Source organism: Ranitomeya variabilis, chromosome 5 (genome assembly GCF_051348905.1).
Source record: "Ranitomeya variabilis isolate aRanVar5 chromosome 5, aRanVar5.hap1, whole genome shotgun sequence".
Lineage (NCBI taxonomy): Eukaryota > Metazoa > Chordata > Amphibia > Anura > Dendrobatidae > Ranitomeya > Ranitomeya variabilis.
In genome coordinates, this window is record NC_135236.1 from 102,582,595 (window position 1) to 102,602,651 (window position 20,057).

A 20,057-nucleotide genomic window follows, 5' to 3' on the forward strand; every position below is an offset into this window, starting at 1 on the left:
GTGTCCCCTGATACCGTGAGACCGTCCCGGAGGTGGGACTTTCCTTCGTAATGGGACGCAGCTCAGCCTTCATTCCTACCCCCTTGGTGGCGTGCACCGCCTCCTCAGCGTAGTTTGAATCTGTCCTGGAGCCTGCGCTGTTATGTTATCCCTTGGCCAGGCACACTTAGCGCTGCCCGTCTTCTGACATCATTCAGGTGTCAGGCTGGCAGCTGTTGTGATTTTGCTTTTTGCTCCCTCTAGTGGTCATTAGTGATTTGACTCTGGAGCGTCTGTCTTTTCCTATATCCTCACCTGGGCCGTTAGTTCAGGGGCGTTGCTATATAAGCTCCCTGGACCTTCAGTTCAATGCCTGGCATCGTTGAAATCAGAGCTAATCTGTTGTGCTCTTGTCCTCTGATCCTGGTTCCTGTTTTTCAAGCTAAGTCTGCTTCTTTGCTTTTTGCTTTTGTTTTGTTTGGTATTTTTGTCCAGCTTGTTCCTATCTGTATCCTGACCTTTGCTGGAAGCTCTAGGGGGCTGGTGTTCTCCCCCCGGACCGTTAGACGGTTCGGGGGTTCTTGAATCTCCAGCGTGGATTTTTATAGGGTTTTTGTTGACCAGATAAGTTATCTTGCTATATTCTGCTATTAGTAAGCTGGCCTCTCTTTGCTGAACCTGGTTCATTTCTGTGTTTGTCATTTCCTCTTACCTCACCGTTATTATTTGTGGGGGGCTTGTATCTTGCTTTGGGGTCCCTTTCTCTGGAGGCAAGAGAGGTCTTTGTTTTCTTCTCCTAGGGGTAGTTAGATTCTCCGGCTGGCGCGAGTCATCTAGCGATCACCGTAGGCATGATCCCCGGCTACTTCTAGTGTTGGCGTTAGGAGTAGCTATTTGGTCAACCCAGTTACCACAGCCCTATGAGCTGGATTTTTGTATCTTGCAGACTTACACGTTCCTCTGAGACCCTGTCCACTGGGGTCATAACAGGCAGCGCCTGTGCGGCCACGCTGCCCGAGATCCCACCTCGCAGTGTTGTCTAATGTAATCCCACTGCGGGCCTGGGATCCATGGGCATGCGCAGTGCATATCCTTGACTCTCACTCCCCTCCCTCCGGCTTCTTCAGACTGTGTGGCATCACTTCCGTGGCATGCTATTAGGGATCAGCTGACGGTGCAGAGTCTGAAGAAGGCGGAGGGAGATGAGTGAGAGCCTGAGGTGGAGATATGCACTGCGCATGCCCATGGATCCCAGGTCTGCAGTGTGATTAAATCAGAAGACACTGCGAGGCGGGATCTCGCCCAGCGCGGCTGCTCATCCGCAGTCAGCCTGACACCAAATGATGTCAGAAGACGGGCAGTGCTAGGTGTGCATAACATAACAGCGCAGGCTCCGGGACAGAATCAAACAACGCTGAGGAGGCGGCGCACGCCACCAAGGGGGTAGGAATGACGGCTGTGCTGCGCCACATTACGAAGGAAAGTCCCACCTCCGGGACGGTTTTACGGTATGAGTGGAAACATTTTATAAGTGTTAAGTTCTGCGTGTGCAAGGAGCTAAACTAAACGAGCTACCTTTTCCTTGTGCAGCATTACTGCTGCACAAGGTGGCCCTTTCAGTAACAAATGCCTGGGGGGGGACAAGTTCCCTTAAATTTTTGTTGTGCCAGCGTGGCGGTCGCATGACACGTTGCCGGATACACAGCAGGGGAGCAGCTGACGTTACTGAACCCCACTAACACATTGGCGAGGTGTTTGGCTCTGTGCAAACAGCACTTCTGGGCAACAACCAGCAGTGTTGGAGCCCAGGGACAGCAGGAGGAGCAGAGTGTAGGCCACAGCCTGCACTGGAGGCATGTAAATGTCCATTAGTGTGCCAGCGTGGTGATCGCATGACACGTTGCCGCACACACAGCAGGGGAGCAGCTGACGTTACTGAACCCCATTAACAGAGGAGCGACTGATGACTGTGCGGACAGCACTTCCAGGCACCAAGTAGCGGTGTTAGAGCCCAGGGACAGCAGTAGGAGCAGATTGGAGGTATTGCCGCACACACAGCTGGGGGGAGCAGCTGACGTTACTGAACCCCAATAATAGAGGAGCGACTGTTGACTGTGCGGACAGCACTTCCAGGCACCAACTAGCGGTGTTAGAGCCCAGGGACAGCAGGAGGAGCAGATTGGAGGTATTGCCGCACACACAGCTGGGGAGCAGCTGAGGTTACTGAACCCCAATAATAGTGGAGCGACTGTTGACTGTGCGGACAGCACTTCCAGGCACCAACTAGCGGTGTTAGAGACCAGGGACAGCAGGAGGAGCAGAGGAACACCGTGTAGGCCGAAGCCTGATTGGAGCAAGTCGAAAGGGAACCTTTAACCCCCCCCAAGGCGTTTGTAGCTGAAAGAGCCAGCTTGTGCAGCACAAAGGATGCAAAAGGAAAAGGTGGCTCTTTTAATTATGCTCCTTGCAAACACAGAACTAAACACTTATAAAATGTGTCCCCTGATACCGTGAGACCGTCCCGGAGGTGGGACTTTCCTTCGTAATGGGACGCAGCACAGCTGTCATTCCTATCCCATTGGTGGCTTGTGCCACCTCCTCAGCGTTGTTTGATTCTGGCCCGGAGCCTGCGCTGTTATGTTATCCCTTGGCCAGGCACACTTAGCGCTGCCCGTCTTCTGACATCATTTGGTGTCAAGCTGGCTGTGCCTGTGCGGCCGCACTGGCCAAGATCCCGCATCGCAGTGTCGTCTAATGTAATCCCACTGCGGGCCTGGGATCCGTGGCCATGCGCAGTGCTTATCCTCGCCTCTCACTCCCCTCCCTCCGGCTTTTTCAGACTGTGCGCCGTCACGGCCGTGGCATGCTATTAGGGATCAGCTGACGGCGCACAGTCTGAAGAAGGCGGAGGGAGATGAGTGAGAGCCTGAGGTGAAGATATGCACTGCGCATGGCCATGGATCCCAGGCCCGCAGTGTGATTAAATCAGAAGACACTGCGAGGCGGGATCTTGGCCTGCGCGGCCGCACAGGCACAGTCAGCCTGACACCAACTGATGTCAGAAGACGGGCAGCGCTAAGTGTGCCTGGCCAAGGGATAACATAACAGCGCAGGCTCCGGGACAGAATCAAACAACGCTGAGGAGGCGGCGCACGGCACCAAGGGGGTAGGAATGACAGCTGTGCTGCGTCACATTACGAAGGAAAGTCCCACCTCCGAGATGGTTTTACGGTATCAGTGGACACATTTTATAAGTGTTAAGTTCTGCGTGTGCAAGGAGCTAAACCAAAATAGCTACCTTTTCCTTGTGCAGCATTACTGCTGCCCAAGGTGGCTCTTTCAGTAACAATTGCCTGGGGGAGGGGGACAGGTTCCCTTAAATTTCAGTTGTTGTGTCAGCGTGGCAGTCGCAGGACACATTGCCGACTACACAGCTGGGGATCAGCTGACGTTACTGACACCCAATAGAACTGGGTCTTATGTTTTGACTGTGCAGACGGCACTTCTGAGCCTCAACTGGTGGTGTTGGAGCCCAGGAATTACAGTTCAGGTGGTAGAAAGATGAACACAACAGGAGACCTGGATGGGACAGTTGTGAGCCGATGCATTTGCATGGTTGCCTGAAGGGATTATCCACGAATTATGAGGTAAGTGTTGGTTATGAGCTATATGTTTATGACATGTGAATCAGTGTGTGTCATATATGAAGCACTTTATTAATGTTCCTCTGCCCATATGGAGCTGTGTGTATACATCTGATTGGCCTATTAAGAGGACTTAGACTATTGTAGTCATATGTCTATGAAGATAGAGTATATAGGTAGAAAAATCAGCATCAATATAATCTATATATCTACCTGCATCATTCAGAATGGCAGCCTTGAGTCAATTTAGTGAAAGGCGTATATGGTGACATCAAGCTGTAGCCCGTGGTGTACACTATAGTTTTCAGTCTCCAGAGCTATTTTAGTGGTGGGAGTTCATAGTGAGGAACATATATAGAGGGATACTCATTGTGTCTTTATGGATCTAATGTGATCCATAATTTTATGTTTTTTGTCTGTGATTATTAGTTTATTAGGGACCACCCAGGGATAGGAGGGACAGCCGTCGTTGAGTGGGGGCGCCATATCGCTTTATAGGGTGCCAACCTCCGCTGTCAGGAAGGACAACAGTTTCCAGGGCCAAGTAGGGCTAGTAGAGGCATTGTGAATCCAGTAACTTATTTTTTTTTTTTTTGATTGTTTCATTTTTTGATAATTTTTTATTATTGCTTCAAAGATTTTTTTCATTTTTTCTACTTGGTTTTTTCTATTTGGTTTTTTCTATTTGGTTTTTTCTGGTATCATATAAAAACTCCATAGAGGGTGACTTTTGATATTAACTTTATCTCTATCCTTGGATGTACTTTTTATCTCACTTTATATAGATGTGTTTTGGTATTATACGTAATTACTAATAAAGATTGATGATTTTAGGGGTAGGATCTGGTCTCTTTTCAGTTGGTTTAGTTATATACTCCCCTGTAATTATTGGCTTGTTGGTTGTACTATGAACACAACAGGAGACCTGGATACTGTAGACAGTCACCCAATTATTTAATCAGGAAGAGGAGTGGCAAATTCTTGTGAGATCCAGGCCTGGTTCATTTTCAGGAAAGTAAGCCGGTCAACGTTATCGGAGGATAGTCGCATGCGACGGTCTGTTAGTACACCACCTGCAGCACTAAAGACGCGTTCCGATAATACACTAGCCGCAGGGCAAGCCAGCACCTCCAATGCATACTGGCTTAGCTCTGTGTTATGATCTGGTGGCCTAGGAGCAGCATGAGACGTACTCTGGAGAAGGTGGTACCTGTACTGACCGCAGACCCTGAACTTAACACCGCAACTAGAAGTAGCCGTGGAATGTACCTAACACTCCCTAGACACCTCGACACAGCCGGAGGACTAAATACCCCTAGAGATAGAAAAGGGAAAATTATCTTGCCTCAGAGAAAATCCCCAAAGGATAGACAGCCCCCCACAAATATTGACTGTGAGAGGAGAGGGAAATAACATACGCAGACTGAAATCAGGATTTAGCAAAGGAGGCCACTCTAGCTAAATAGAAAGGATAGGACAGAGTACTATGCGGTCAGTATTAAAATACTAGAAAATATCCACCACAGAAAATACAAAATCTCCACATCTAACTAAAGATATGGAGGGTATATCTGCATCTCCAGATGGCTGAACAAATCCTTAAACAGACCAAGCTGGACAAGACAAAACATGGAAATGAACTGAACTATAAGGCCCACAGCATGTGGACTGCAAAAAACAAAGCTAGAACTTATCTTTGTTGAAAAGAACAGCAAAGCAGGAGAGACCAGGCTGGGATGTGAATCCTCCAGGAACAATGGACAACTGGCACTGACTAAAGGGTCAAGCAAGACTAAATAGCCCAGTCAGAATTGCAATAAGTGGACACACCTGATGAATGCTGCGATCCAAAGACAGCAGCGCTACCACTTATAACCACCGGAGGGAGCCCAAGAGCAGAATTCACAACAGCTCTGGCCATGTATCCAGCTTAGAGACCCAAAACTTGAAAGGGGAAGAGCCGTCTGGGAGTACAGTAAGAGGGCAAGACATGTAGTCTGTCACCATCTGACGGAACCGTTGCCTCCTGCTGACTGGAGCCGCCTGTGATGGTGTAGACATTTGTGGGGGGCACACAAAACTCTGCCACAGTTGGGCTATACTGGTCTTGCCTTGGGCAGAGGCACTGCTTCTGCTCCCTCTTTGTGTAGAGCCTCCTCCACTGCCAGGACGCACTGAGCTGCTTTGTAAAGCACTAGCAGCACTTCTCTCAGTTGGACTGGAGAAGATGATGGAATTCACCAGTGTGTTGGTACTCCCGCATTTTACGATCCCGGTTCAACGGTGTGATGAGGCTTTGTACGTTGTCCCGGTAGCGAGGAATCGAGGAGGGTGTACACCCAATAATCAGCCATGTTGAGAATGTGGGCGATGCGCCGGTCGTTTCTCAGGCGCTGCAGCATGTAATCAACCATGTGCTGCAGACTGCCAACTGGCCAAGAAACGTTGTCCCCTGCTTGAGGCGTGAGCTCTGACCGCTCTTCATCACCCCACCCTCGATGTACACACTGACTACTGGACAATTGTGTAACTCCCTCCTCTGGACGGATGTCTTCCTCCTCCATTGACTCCTCCTCATCCTCCTCACAAAGTGTCCCCCTGCCTACGCGTTTGTGAGGAACCACGTGGCGCTGACTGTCCAGAAGCTGATGGAAATGGTGAGTCCTCATCCTCCACCTCTTCCACAACATCATCCCTTAGCGCTTGCAGTGTTTGTTGAAGCAAGCTGATAAGGGGGACAGTCATGCTGACTAGTGCATCATCTGCACTCGCCATCCGCGTGGAATAATCGAAGGCACGCAAAACCTGGCAGACGTCCTTCATAGTGGCCCACTCTGTGGTTGTGAAGTCTGAACGGCGCGGAGTGTGACTTCTTTGCGCCTGATGCAGCTGGTACTCCATTACTGCTTGCTGCTGCTCACACAACCGCTCCAACATATGTAACGTGGAATTCCACCTGGTAGGTAGGTCACATATGATGCGATGTTCCGGAAGGCAGAATCGGCGCTGCAGAGCTGCAATGCGCGATCTTGCCGTGCTGGAACGCCGCAAGTGAGCACACTCTAGGCGGACCTTGTGCAGCAGTGCATCAAGATCCGGATAGTCCCTCAAAAAACTCTGCACGAGCAAGTTGAGCACATGTGCCGGACATGGGATCTGTGTGAGGTTGCCGAGGCCCAGAGCTGCCACCAGATTTCGGCCATTGTCACACACTACCATGCCTGGCTGGAGATTCGCTGGCACAAACCACACATCGCTCTCCTGCTTGATGGCATTCCAGAGCTCCTGCGCTGTGTGGCTTCGATTCCCCAAAGAAATTAATTTCAAGACGGCCTGTTGACATTTGGCCACGGCTGTGCTCATGTCGGTTGTAACAGGTAAACGTTCACGGGTCCATGTGGAGGTGGACTGTGACGGCTCCTGCAGCGATGATTCTGAGGAACTTGTGTATGAGGAGGAGTCAATGCGTACAGACTGGATTCCTGCAATCCTTGAAGTGGGCAGGACACGTCCTGCGCCACTCGTACGATCCATACCCGGCTCAACATTAACCCAATGGGCAGTGAGGGAAAGGTATCGCCCCTGTCCATGGTGACTGGTCCACGCATATGTGGTGAGGTGGACCTTGCTATTGACGGTGTTCAGTAGCGCGTGTTTTATGTGTCCCTCCACATGCTTGTGCAGCGCAGGGACGGCTTGCCTGCTGAAATAAAAGTGGCTGGGCACATTGTACTGTGGGACTGCCAATGCCATCAAGTCACGGAAGCTGTCAGTCTCCACCAGCCTGAATGACAGCATTTCCAGTGACAGAAGTTTGGCAATGCCTGCAGTCAGAGCCTGTGCTCGTGGGTGGTTTGACGAGAATGGCCGCCTTTTCTCCCATGCCTGTACTACCGATGGCTGTAGACTGGCCTGGGAGTGTGAGGATGACTGGGAATGTGGTGCTGCGGGTGGAATTACAGTGGGTCTCTGGACAACAGTGCCAGAGGTTCTTCCATGGCGATCCTGGGAGGAAGCCGAACCAGCTGTGTGTGAGCTGGAGGAAGAGGCAACACGAGCTGAAGAGGTGGTAGCTGCCGCTGTTGGTTGGCCTAGCTCTTCAGTGTGTTTTTGTAACTCCGCCGCGTGCCTGGTCCGCACGTTTCCACATATTTGAGGTATTGAGGCTGCTGACATTTCTCCCTCTTTTGATTTTCTGATGACACACCTTGCATTTGACAAAGCAAATGTCATCTGCAACTGTGTCAAAAAAGGCCCAGGCACTGCAAGTCTTGGGAGCGCCCTTTTTGGCTGTTGGAAGAGGCATGCTCCGAACGGGTGCCGAAGTGGAGGCTACAGGCTCCGCAGTCTTCCCCCTCCCTCTCCCTCTTTGGCCCGTTCGGGGAATCTCTTCCTCAGAGCTGCTCCCACCACCTTCCTGTCCCTCACTCCACGATGGGTCAAGGACCTCATCATCTACACTACCCTCTGCCACCAACTGCTCCTCCTGGGTAGTCTCAGCAGCACAGCACGCACCAGATAGTGGCACCTGAGTGTCATCATCAGCGGATGCGTACTGCGGTGTGGTGACCGGAGGCACTGGCCCACCTGCCTCTTCAGACTCAGAGAGAAAAAGCTGTTGGGCATCACTGCACACTGCCTCTTCTTCCATTTCTCCAATGCTGCTTGGCTGGCCCCCTGTTTCCAAGCCAAGAGATTCAGAGAACAGAAGTAGAGACGGCTCCTGTCCTGGGCTCTCTGACTGCCTGGGCAATTTGGCAGGTGGTGAAGAGACAGATGGGTGCTCTCCAGTGCTCTGTGCCTGAGAGGATGTGGCACTAATTGAAGTCGATGCATTAGCTGCCATCCATCCGACAACAGCTTCAATTTGGTCTTCACGCAGCAGCGGTGTATGGTGCTCTCCGACAAAGCTGCGCATGAAGGACTGTTCCCTGCTGAAACTGGGTGATGATGAGTCACCGGTGCCCGCAGCAGGCACAGAATCTGCGCCCACGTGCCTTACTCCCTGCCTTCTTCATCTTGGTTGACTGATAAAGATAAGCAGAAAAGTGCTAACGGCTTAGTGTGCTTATTCCTGAACAGCTCCTAACAGGTATAATAAACACTCATTTTCTAAAGTGTGGACTAGACTTTAATATGAGCTAATGTGGCCTACACAACTGTAAAGTGGTGTTTGGTGAACTTTATTAGTTATTTATTTTTTTGGGGCTGAACTGACTACAGTGCGAGCTGCACTCTCACGGAGACCGTGCAGACAGCAGTAAACGGCGCTGCAAGGCCCAAAAAACCTCCTCTACGTTATCCTATGTAGTGTTTTTCCACAATTTAGCTGGATACGGGTGGAAAGCCACTAATAGGATTTATTTGAAAAAATGTGCAGCGGGCTGCACTCTTTGCAAAACAGGACAATGTATTTTACGCTATGAGGCAGTGACGCACCCTGAGCTGGATACAACCGGCTGTGGCTGCACACAGACTACAGGGCGAGCTGCACTCACACAGAGACCATGCAGACAGCCGTAAACGGTGCTGCAAGGCCCAAAAAACCTCCTCTACGTTATCCTATTGTTGTGAATTTGCTTTTTGCTCCCTCTAGTGGTTACTAGTTTTTTGACTCTGGTTTTTCTGTCATTCCTTTTATCCTCACCTGAGTCGTTAGTTAGGGGTGTTGCTATATAAGCTCCCTGGACCTTCAGTTCTATGCCTGGCAACGTAGTTATCAGAGCTAGTCTGCTGTGCTCTTGTCTACTGATCCTGGTTCCAGTTATATCAGCTAAGTCTGCCTTTTGCTTTTTGCTATTTGTTTTGGTTTTGTATTTTTGTCCAGCTTGTTCCAAATCTATATCCTGACCTTTGCTGAAGCTCTAGGGGGCTGGTGTTCTCCCCCCGGACCGTTAGACGGTTCGGGGGTTCTTGAATTTCCAGTGTGGATTTTGATAGGGTTTTTGTTGACCATATAAGTTACCTTTCTTTATTCTGCTATCAGTAAGCGGGCCTCTCTGTGCTAAACCTTGTTCATTTCTGTGTTTGTCATTTCCTCTTACCTCACCGTCATTATTTGTGGGGGGCTTCTATCCAGCTTTGGGGTCCCCTTCTCTGGAGGCAAGAAAGGTCTTTGTTTTCCTCTACTAGGGGTAGCTAGATTCTCCGGCTGGCGCGTGTCATCTAGAATCAACGTAGGAATGATCCCCGGCTACTTCTAGTGTTGGCGTTAGGAGTAGATATATGGTCAACCCAGTTACCACTGCCCTATGAGCTGGATTTTTGTATTCTGCAGACTTCCACGTTCCTCTGAGACCCTCGCCATTGGGGTCATAACAGTTTGCCAGGCCAGTATTAAATGTTTAATGCATTGCAGAAGAGGGATTATAAGAAAGAAGATTCTGAGTTTTTTTTTTTTTTCTTCTTCCCCTTTACCTCAGAGTGGCTATGCTTGCTGCAGACATGAATGTCCAGACCTTGATTACAAGTGTGGACCAGCTGGCTACTCGTGTGCAGGGCATACAAGACTATGTTATCAGAAATCCTAGGTCAGAACCTAAAATACCGATTCCTGAACTGTTTTCCGGAGACAGGTTTAAGTTTAGGAATTTCGTGAATAATTGTAAATTGTTTTTGTCCCTGAGACCCTGTTCATCTGGAGATTCTGCTCAGCAAGTTAAAATTGTTATTTCGTTCTTACGGGGCGACCCTCAGGATTGGGCTTTTTCGCTGGCGCCAGGAGATCCGGCATTGGCTGATCTTGATGCGTTTTTTCTGGCGCTCGGTTTACTTTATGAGGAACCCAATCTTGAGATTCAGGCAGAAAAGGCCTTGCTGGCTATGTCTCAGGGGCAGGACGAGGCTGAAGTGTATTGCCAAAAATTTCGGAAATGGTCCGTGCTGACACATTGGAACGAGTGTGCACTGGCCGCTAATTTTAGAAATGGCCTTTCTGAAGCCATTAAGAATGTTATGGTGGGTTTTCCCATTCCCACAGGTCTGAATGATACTATGGCACTGGCTATTCAAATTGACCGGCGGTTGCGGGAGCGCAAAACCGCAAATTCCCTCATGGTGTTGTCTGAACAGACACCTGATTTAATGCAATGTGATAGAATCCTGACTAGAAATGAGCGGAAAATTCATAGACGCCGGAATGGCTTGTGCTACTACTGTGGTGATTCTACACATGTTATCTCAGCATGCTCTAAACGTATAGCTAAGGTTGTTAGTCCTGTCACCGTTGGTAATTTGCAACCTAAATTTATTCTGTCTGTAACTTTGATTTGCTCACTGTCATCTTATCCTGTCATGGCGTTTGTAGATTCAGGTGCTGCCCTGAGTCTCATGGATCTCTCATTTGCTAAGCGCTGTGGTTTTACTCTTGAACCATTAGAAAATCCTATTCCTCTTAGGGGTATTGATGCTACACCATTGGCAGCAAATAAACCGCAGTATTGGACACAGGTTACCATGTGCATGACTCCTGAACACCGCGAGGTGATACGTTTCCTGGTTTTACATAAAATGCATGATTTGGTTGTTTTAGGGCTGCCATGGTTACAGACCCATAATCCAGTCCTGGACTGGAAGGCTATGTCAGTCTCAAGTTGGGGCTGTCGTGGTATTCATGGGGATTCCCTGCCTGTGTCTATTGCTTCTTCTACGCCTTCGGAAGTTCCGGAGTATTTGTCTGATTATCAGGATGTCTTCAGTGAGTCTGAGTCCAGTGCACTGCCTCCTCATAGGGACTGTGACTGTGCTATAGATTTGATCCCAGGCAGTAAATTTCCTAAGGGAAGACTGTTTAATCTGTCGGTACCTGAACATACCGCTATGCGTTCATATATCAAGGAGTCTCTGGAGAAAGGACATATTCGTCCGTCTTCTTCCCCTCTTGGTGCGGGATTCTTTTTTGTGGCAAAAAAGGACGGATCTTTGAGACCTTGTATTGATTATCGGCTTTTAAATAAGATCACTGTCAAATTTCAGTATCCTTTACCGCTGTTGTCTGACTTGTTTGCCCGGATTAAGGGTGCCAAGTGGTTCACCAAGATAGACCTTCGTGGTGCGTACAACCTTGTGCGCATTAAGCAAGGTGATGAATGGAAAACCGCATTCAATACGCCCGAAGGTCATTTTGAGTACTTGGTGATGCCTTTTGGGCTCTCCAATGCGCCTTCAGTTTTTCAGTCCTTTATGCATGACATTTTCCGGAAGTATCTGGATACATTTTTGATTGTTTATCTGGATGATATTTTGGTTTTTTCTGATAATTGGGATTCGCATGTGGAGCAGGTCAGGTTGGTCTTTAAAATTTTGCGTGAAAATTCTTTGTTTGTCAAGGGCTCAAAGTGTCTCTTTGGTGTACAGAAGGTTCCCTTTTTGGGGTTCATTTTTTCCCCTTCTGCTGTGGAGATGGACCCAGTCAAGGTCCGAGCTATTCTTGATTGGACTCAGCCCTCGTCAGTTAAGAGTCTTCAGAAGTTCTTGGGCTTCGCTAACTTCTACCGTCGTTTTATCGCTAATTTTTCTAGCATTGTGAAACCTTTGACGGATATGACCAAGAAGGGCTCCGATGTAGCTAACTGGGCTCCTGCTGCCGTGGAGGCTTTCCAGGAGTTGAAACGCCGGTTTACTTCGGCGCCTGTTTTGTGCCAGCCTGACGTCTCACTTCCCTTTCAGGTTGAGGTGGATGCTTCGGAGATTGGGGCAGGGGCCGTTTTGTCGCAGAGAGGCCCTGGTTGCTCTGTTATGAAACCTTGTGCCTTTTTCTCTAGGAAGTTTTCGCCTGCCGAGCGAAATTATGATGTGGGCAATCGGGAGTTGTTGGCCATGAAATGGGCATTTGAGGAGTGGCGTCATTGGCTCGAGGGTGCTAAGCATCGTGTGGTGGTCTTGACTGATCACAAAAATCTGATGTATCTCGAGTCTGCTAAACGCCTTAATCCGAGACAGGCCCGCTGGTCATTGTTTTTCTCCCGCTTTGATTTTGTTGTCTCGTATTTACCAGGTTCGAAGAATGTGAAGGCCGATGCTCTTTCTAGGAGCTTTGTGCCTGATGCTCCTGGAGTCGCTGATCCTGTTGGTATTCTTAAAGATGGAGTTATCTTGTCAGCTATTTCTCCGGATCTGCGACGTGTGTTGCAGAGATTTCAGGCTGATAGGCCTGAGTCTTGTCCACCTGACAGACTGTTTGTCCCGGATAAGTGGACCAGCAGAGTCATTTCCGAGGTTCATTCCTCGGTGTTGGCAGGTCACCCGGGAATTTTTGGCACCAGAGATCTGGTGGCCAGATCCTTTTGGTGGCCTTCCTTGTCAAGGGATGTGCGGTCATTTGTGCAGTCCTGTGGGACTTGTGCTCGAGCTAAGCCTTGCTGTTCTCGTGCCAGCGGTTTGCTCTTGCCCTTGCCTGTCCCGAAGAGACCTTGGACACATATCTCCATGGATTTCATTTCTGATCTTCCGCTATCTCAGGGCATGTCCGTTATCTGGGTGATATGTGATCGCTTCTCCAAGATGGTCCATTTGGTTCCTTTGCCTAAGCTGCCTTCCTCTTCCGATCTGGTTCCTGTGTTTTTCCAGAACGTGGTTCGTTTGCACGGCATCCCTGAGAATATTGTGTCAGACAGAGGATCCCAGTTCGTTTCCAGGTTCTGGCGATCCTTTTGTAGTAGGATGGGCATTGATTTGTCGTTTTAGTCTGCTTTCCATCCTCAGACTAATGGACAGACGGAGCGAACCAATCAGACTTTGGAGGCTTATTTGAGGTGTTTTGTCTCTGCTGATCAGGACGATTGGGTGACATTCTTGCCGTTGGCTGAGTTTGCCCTTAATAATCGGGCTAGTTCCGCCACCTTGGTTTCGCCTTTTTTCTGCAACTCTGGTTTCCATCCTCGCTTTTCTTCGGGTCATGTGGAGCCTTCTGACTGTCCTGGGGTGGATTCTGTGGTGGATAGGTTGCAGCAGATCTGGAATCATGTGGTGGACAACTTGAAGTTGCCACAGGAGAAGGCTCAGCGCTTTGCCAACCGCCGCCGCGGTGTGGGTCCCCGACTACGCGTTGGGGATTTGGTATGGCTTTCTTCCCGCTTTGTTCCTATGAAGGTCTCCTCTCCCAAATTTAAACCTCGTTTTATTGGGCCTTACAAGATATTGGAAATCCTTAATCCTGTATCTTTTCGTCTGGATCTTCCTGTGTCGTTTGCTATTCACAATGTATTTCATAGGTCCTTGTTGCGGCGGTACATTGTGCCTGTAGTTCCTTCTGTTGAGCCTCCTGCTCCGGTGTTGGTTGAGGGCGAGTTGGAGTACGTGGTGGAGAAGATCTTGGATTCTCGCCTCTCCAGGCGGAGGCTTCAGTACCTGGTCAAGTGGAAGGGCTATGGTCAGGAGGATAATTCCTGGGTGGTCGCCTCTGATGTTCATGCGGCCGATTTAGTTCGTGCCTTTCATGCCGCTCATCCTGATCGCCCTGGTGGTCGTGGTGAGGGTTCGGTGACCCCTCACTAAGGGGGGGGGTACTGTTGTGAATTTGCTTTTTGCTCCCTCTAGTGGTTACTAGTTTTTTGACTCTGGTTTTTCTGTCATTCCTTTTATCCTCACCTGAGTCGTTAGTTAGGGGTGTTGCTATATAAGCTCCCTGGACCTTCAGTTCTATGCCTGGCAACGTAGTTATCAGAGCTAGTCTGCTGTGCTCTTGTCTACTGATCCTGGTTCCAGTTATATCAGCTAAGTCTGCCTTTTGCTTTTTGCTATTTGTTTTGGTTTTGTATTTTTGTCCAGCTTGTTCCAAATCTATATCCTGACCTTTGCTGAAGCTCTAGGGGGCTGGTGTTCTCCCCCCGGACCGTTAGACGGTTCGGGGGTTCTTGAATTTCCAGTGTGGATTTTGATAGGGTTTTTGTTGACCATATAAGTTACCTTTCTTTATTCTGCTATCAGTAAGCGGGCCTCTCTGTGCTAAACCTTGTTCATTTCTGTGTTTGTCATTTCCTCTTACCTCACCGTCATTATTTGTGGGGGGCTTCTATCCAGCTTTGGGGTCCCCTTCTCTGGAGGCAAGAAAGGTCTTTGTTTTCCTCTACTAGGGGTAGCTAGATTCTCCGGCTGGCGCGTGTCATCTAGAATCAACGTAGGAATGATCCCCGGCTACTTCTAGTGTTGGCGTTAGGAGTAGATATATGGTCAACCCAGTTACCACTGCCCTATGAGCTGGATTTTTGTATTCTGCAGACTTCCACGTTCCTCTGAGACCCTCGCCATTGGGGTCATAACACCTATGTAGTGTTTTTCTACAATTTAGCTGGATACGGGTGGAAAACTGTTGTGAATTTGCTTTTTGCTCCCTCTAGTGGTTACTAGTTTTTTGACTCTGGTTTTTCTGTCATTCCTTTTATCCGCACCTGGGTCGTTAGTTAGGGGTGTTGCTATATAAGCTCCCTGGACCTTCAGTTCAATGCCTGGCAACGTAGTTATCAGAGCTAGTCTGCTGTGCTCTTGTCTACTGATCCTGGTTCCAGTTATATCAGCTAAGTCTGCCTTTTGCTTTTTGCTATTTGTTTTGGTTTTGTATTTTTGTCCAGCTTGTTCCAAAGCTATATCCTGACCTTTGCTGGAAGCTCTAGGGGGCTGGTGTTCTCCCCCCGGACCGTTAGACGGTTCGGGGGTTCTTGAATTTCCAGTGTGGATTTTGATAGGGTTTTTGTTGACCATATAAGTTACCTCTCTTTATTCTGCTATCAGTAAGCGGGCCTCTCTGTGCTAAACCTGGTTCATTTCTGTGTTTGTCATTTCCTCTTACCTCACCGTCATTATTTGTGGGGGGCTTCTATCCAGCTTTGGGGTCCCCTTCTCTGGAGGCAAGAAAGGTCTTTGTTTTCCTCTACTAGGGGTAGCTAGATTCTCCGGCTGGCGCGTGTCATCTAGAATCAACGTAGGAATGATCCCCGGCTACTTCTAGTGTTGGCGTTAGGAGTAGATATATGGTCAACCCAGTTACCACTACCCTATGAGCTGGATTTTTGTATTCTGCAGACTTCCACGTTCCTCTGAGACCCTCGCCATTGGGGTCATAACAGTTTGCCAGGCCAATATTAAATGTTTAATGCATTGCAGAAGAGGGATTATAAGAAAGAAGATTCTGAGTTTTTTTTTTCTTCTTCCCCTTTACCTCAGAGTGGCTATGCTTGCTGCAGACATGAATGTCCAGACCTTGATTACAAGTGTGGACCAGCTGGCTACTCGTGTGCAGGGCATACAAGACTATGTTATCAGAAATCCTAGGTCAGAACCTAAAATACCGATTCCTGAACTGTTTTCCGGAGACAGGTTTAAGTTTAGGAATTTCGTGAATAATTGTAAATTGTTTTTGTCCCTGAGACCCTGTTCATCTGGAGATTCTGCTCAGCAAGTAAAAATTGTTATTTCGTTCTTACGGGGCGACCCTCAGGATTGGGCTTTTTCGCTGGCGCCAGGAGATCCGGCATTGGCTGATCTTGATGCGTTTTTTCTGGCGCTCGGTTTACTTTATGAGGAACCCAATCTTGAGATTCAGGCAGAAAAGGCCTTGCTGGCTATGTCTCAGGGGCAGGACGAGGCTGAAGTGTATTGCCAAAAATTTCGGAAATGGTCCGTGCTGACACATTGGAACGAGTGTGCACTGGCCGCTAATTTTAGAAATGGCCTTTCTGAAGCCATTAAGAATGTTATGGTGGGTTTTCCCATTCCCACAGGTCTGAATGATACTATGGCACTGGCTATTCAAATTGACCGGCGGTTGCGGGAGCGCAAAACCGCAAATTCCCTCATGGTGTTGTCTGAACAGACACCTAATTCGGTGCAATGTGATAGAAAAACCGCAAATTCCCTCATGGTGTTGTCTGAACAGACACCTGATTTAATGCAATGTGATAGAATCCTGACTAGAAATGAGCGGAAAATTCATAGACGCCGGAATGGCTTGTGCTACTACTGTGGTGATTCTACACATGTTATCTCAGCATGCTCTAAACGTATAGCTAAGGTTGTTAGTCCTGTCACCGTTGGTAATTTGCAACCTAAATTTATTCTGTCTGTAACTTTGATTTGCTCACTGTCATCTTATCCTGTCATGGCGTTTGTAGATTCAGGTGCTGCCCTGAGTCTCATGGATCTCTCATTTGCTAAGCGCTGTGGTTTTACTCTTGAACCATTAGAAAATCCTATACCTCTTAGGGGTATTGATGCTACACCATTGGCAGCAAATAAACCGCAGTATTGGACACAGGTTACCATGTGCATGACTCCTGAACACCGCGAGGTGATACGTTTCCTGGTTTTACATAAAATGCATGATTTGGTTGTTTTAGGGCTGCCATGGTTACAGACCCATAATCCAGTCCTGGACTGGAAGGCTATGTCAGTCTCAAGTTGGGGCTGTCGTGGTATTCATGGGGATTCCCTGCCTGTGTCTATTGCTTCTTCTACGCCTTCGGAAGTTCCGGAGTATTTGTCTGATTATCAGGATGTCTTCAGTGAGTCTGAGTCCAGTGCACTGCCTCCTCATAGGGACTGTGACTGTGCTATAGATTTGATCCCAGGCAGTAAATTTCCTAAGGGAAGACTGTTTAATCTGTCGGTACCTGAACATACCGCTATGCGTTCATATATCAAGGAGTCTCTGGAGAAAGGACATATTCGTCCGTCTTCTTCCCCTCTTGGTGCGGGATTCTTTTTTGTGGCAAAAAAGGACGGATCTTTGAGACCTTGTATTGATTATCGGCTTTTAAATAAGATCACTGTCAAATTTCAGTATCCTTTACCGCTGTTGTCTGACTTGTTTGCCCGGATTAAGGGTGCCAAGTGGTTCACCAAGATAGACCTTCGTGGTGCGTACAACCTTGTGCGCATTAAGCAAGGTGATGAATGGAAAACCGCATTCAATACGCCCGAAGGTCATTTTGAGTACTTGGTGATGCCTTTTGGGCTCTCCAATGCACCTTCAGTTTTTCAGTCCTTTATGCATGACATTTTCCGGAAGTATCTGGATAAATTTTTGATTGTTTATCTGGATGATATTTTGGTTTTTTCTGATAATTGGGATTCGCATGTGGAGCAGGTCAGGTTGGTCTTTAAAATTTTGCGTGAAAATTCTTTGTTTGTCAAGGGCTCAAAGTGTCTCTTTGGTGTACAGAAGGTTCCCTTTTTGGGATTCATTTTTTCCCCTTCTGCTGTGGAGATGGACCCAGTCAAGGTCCGAGCTATTCTTGATTGGACTCAGCCCTCGTCAGTTAAGAGTCTTCAGAAGTTCTTGGGCTTCGCTAACTTCTACCGTCGTTTTATCGCGAATTTTTCTAGCATTGTGAAACCTTTGACGGATATGACCAAGAAGGGCTCCGATGTAGCTAACTGGGCTCCTGCTGCCGTGGAGGCTTTCCAGGAGTTGAAACGCCGGTTTACTTCGGCGCCTGTTTTGTGCCAGCCTGACGTCTCACTTCCCTTTCAGGTTGAGGTGGATGCTTCGGAGATTGGGGCAGGGGCCGTTTTGTCGCAGAGAGGCCCTGGTTGCTCTGTTATGAAACCTTGTGCCTTTTTCTCTAGGAAGTTTTCGCCTGCCAAGCGAAATTATGATGTGGGCAATCGGGAGTTGTTGGCCATGAAATGGGCATTTGAGGAGTGGCGTCATTGGCTCGAGGGGGCTAAGCATCGTGTGGTGGTCTTGACTGATCACAAAAATCTGATGTATCTCGAGTCTGCTAAACGCCTTAATCCGAGACAGGCCCGCTGGTCATTGTTTTTCTCCCGCTTTGATTTTGTTGTCTCGTATTTACCAGGTTCAAAGAATGTGAAGGCCGATGCTCTTTCTAGGAGCTTTGTGCCTGATGCTCCTGGAGTCGCTGATCCTGTTGGTATTCTTAAAGATGGAGTTATCTTGTCAGCTATTTCTCCGGATCTGCGACGTGTGTTGCAGAGATTTCAGGCTGATAGGCCTGAGTCTTGTCCACCTGACAGACTGTTTGTCCCGGATAAGTGGACCAGCAGAGTCATTTCCGAGGTTCATTCCTCGGTGTTGGCAGGTCACCCGGGAATTTTTGGCACCAGAGATCTGGTGGCCAGATCCTTTTGGTGGCCTTCCTTGTCAAGGGATGTGCGGTCATTTGTGCAGTCCTGTGGGACTTGTGCTCGAGCTAAGCCTTGCTGTTCTCGTGCCAGCGGTTTGCTCTTGCCCTTGCCTGTCCCGAAGAGACCTTGGACACATATCTCCATGGATTTCATTTCTGATCTTCCGCTATCTCAGGGCATGTCCGTTATCTGGGTGATATGTGATCGCTTCTCCAAGATGGTCCATTTGGTTCCTTTGCCTAAGCTGCCTTCCTCTTCCGATCTGGTTCCTGTGTTTTTCCAGAACGTGGTTCGTTTGCACGGCATCCCTGAGAATATTGTGTCAGACAGAGGATCCCAGTTCGTTTCCAGGTTCTGGCGATCCTTTTGTAGTAGGATGGGCATTGATTTGTCGTTTTCGTCTGCTTTCCATCCTCAGACTAATGGACAGACGGAGCGAACCAATCAGACTTTGGAGGCTTATTTGAGGTGTTTTGTCTCTGCTGATCAGGACGATTGGGTGACATTCTTGCCGTTGGCTGAGTTTGCCCTTAATAATCGGGCTAGTTCCGCCACCTTGGTTTCGCCTTTTTTCTGCAACTCTGGTTTCCATCCTCGCTTTTCTTCGGGTCATGTGGAGCCTTCTGACTGTCCTGGGGTGGATTCTGTGGTGGATAGGTTGCAGCAGATCTGGAATCATGTGGTGGACAACTTGAAGTTGTCACAGGAGAAGGCTCAGCGCTTTGCCAACCGCCGCCGCGGTGTGGGTCCCCGACTACGCGTTGGGGATTTGGTATGGCTTTCTTCCCGCTTTGTTCCTATGAAGGTCTCCTCTCCCAAATTTAAACCTCGTTTTATTGGGCCTTACAAGATATTGGAAATCCTTAATCCTGTATCTTTTCGTCTGGATCTTCCTGTGTCGTTTGCTATTCACAATGTATTTCATAGGTCCTTGTTGCGGCGGTACATTGTGCCTGTAGTTCCTTCTGCTGAGCCTCCTGCTCCGGTGTTGGTTGAGGGCGAGTTGGAGTACGTGGTGGAGAAGATCTTGGATTCTCGCCTCTCCAGGCGGAGGCTTCAGTACCTGGTCAAGTGGAAGGGCTATGGTCAGGAGGATAATTCCTGGGTGGTCGCCTCTGATGTTCATGCGGCCGATTTAGTTCGTGCCTTTCATGCCGCTCATCCTGATCGCCCTGGTGGTCGTGGTGAGGGTTCGGTGACCCCTCACTAAGGGGGGGGTACTGTTGTGAATTTGCTTTTTGCTCCCTCTAGTGGTTACTAGTTTTTTGACTCTGGTTTTTCTGTCATTCCTTTTATCCGCACCTGGGTCGTTAGTTAGGGGTGTTGCTATATAAGCTCCCTGGACCTTCA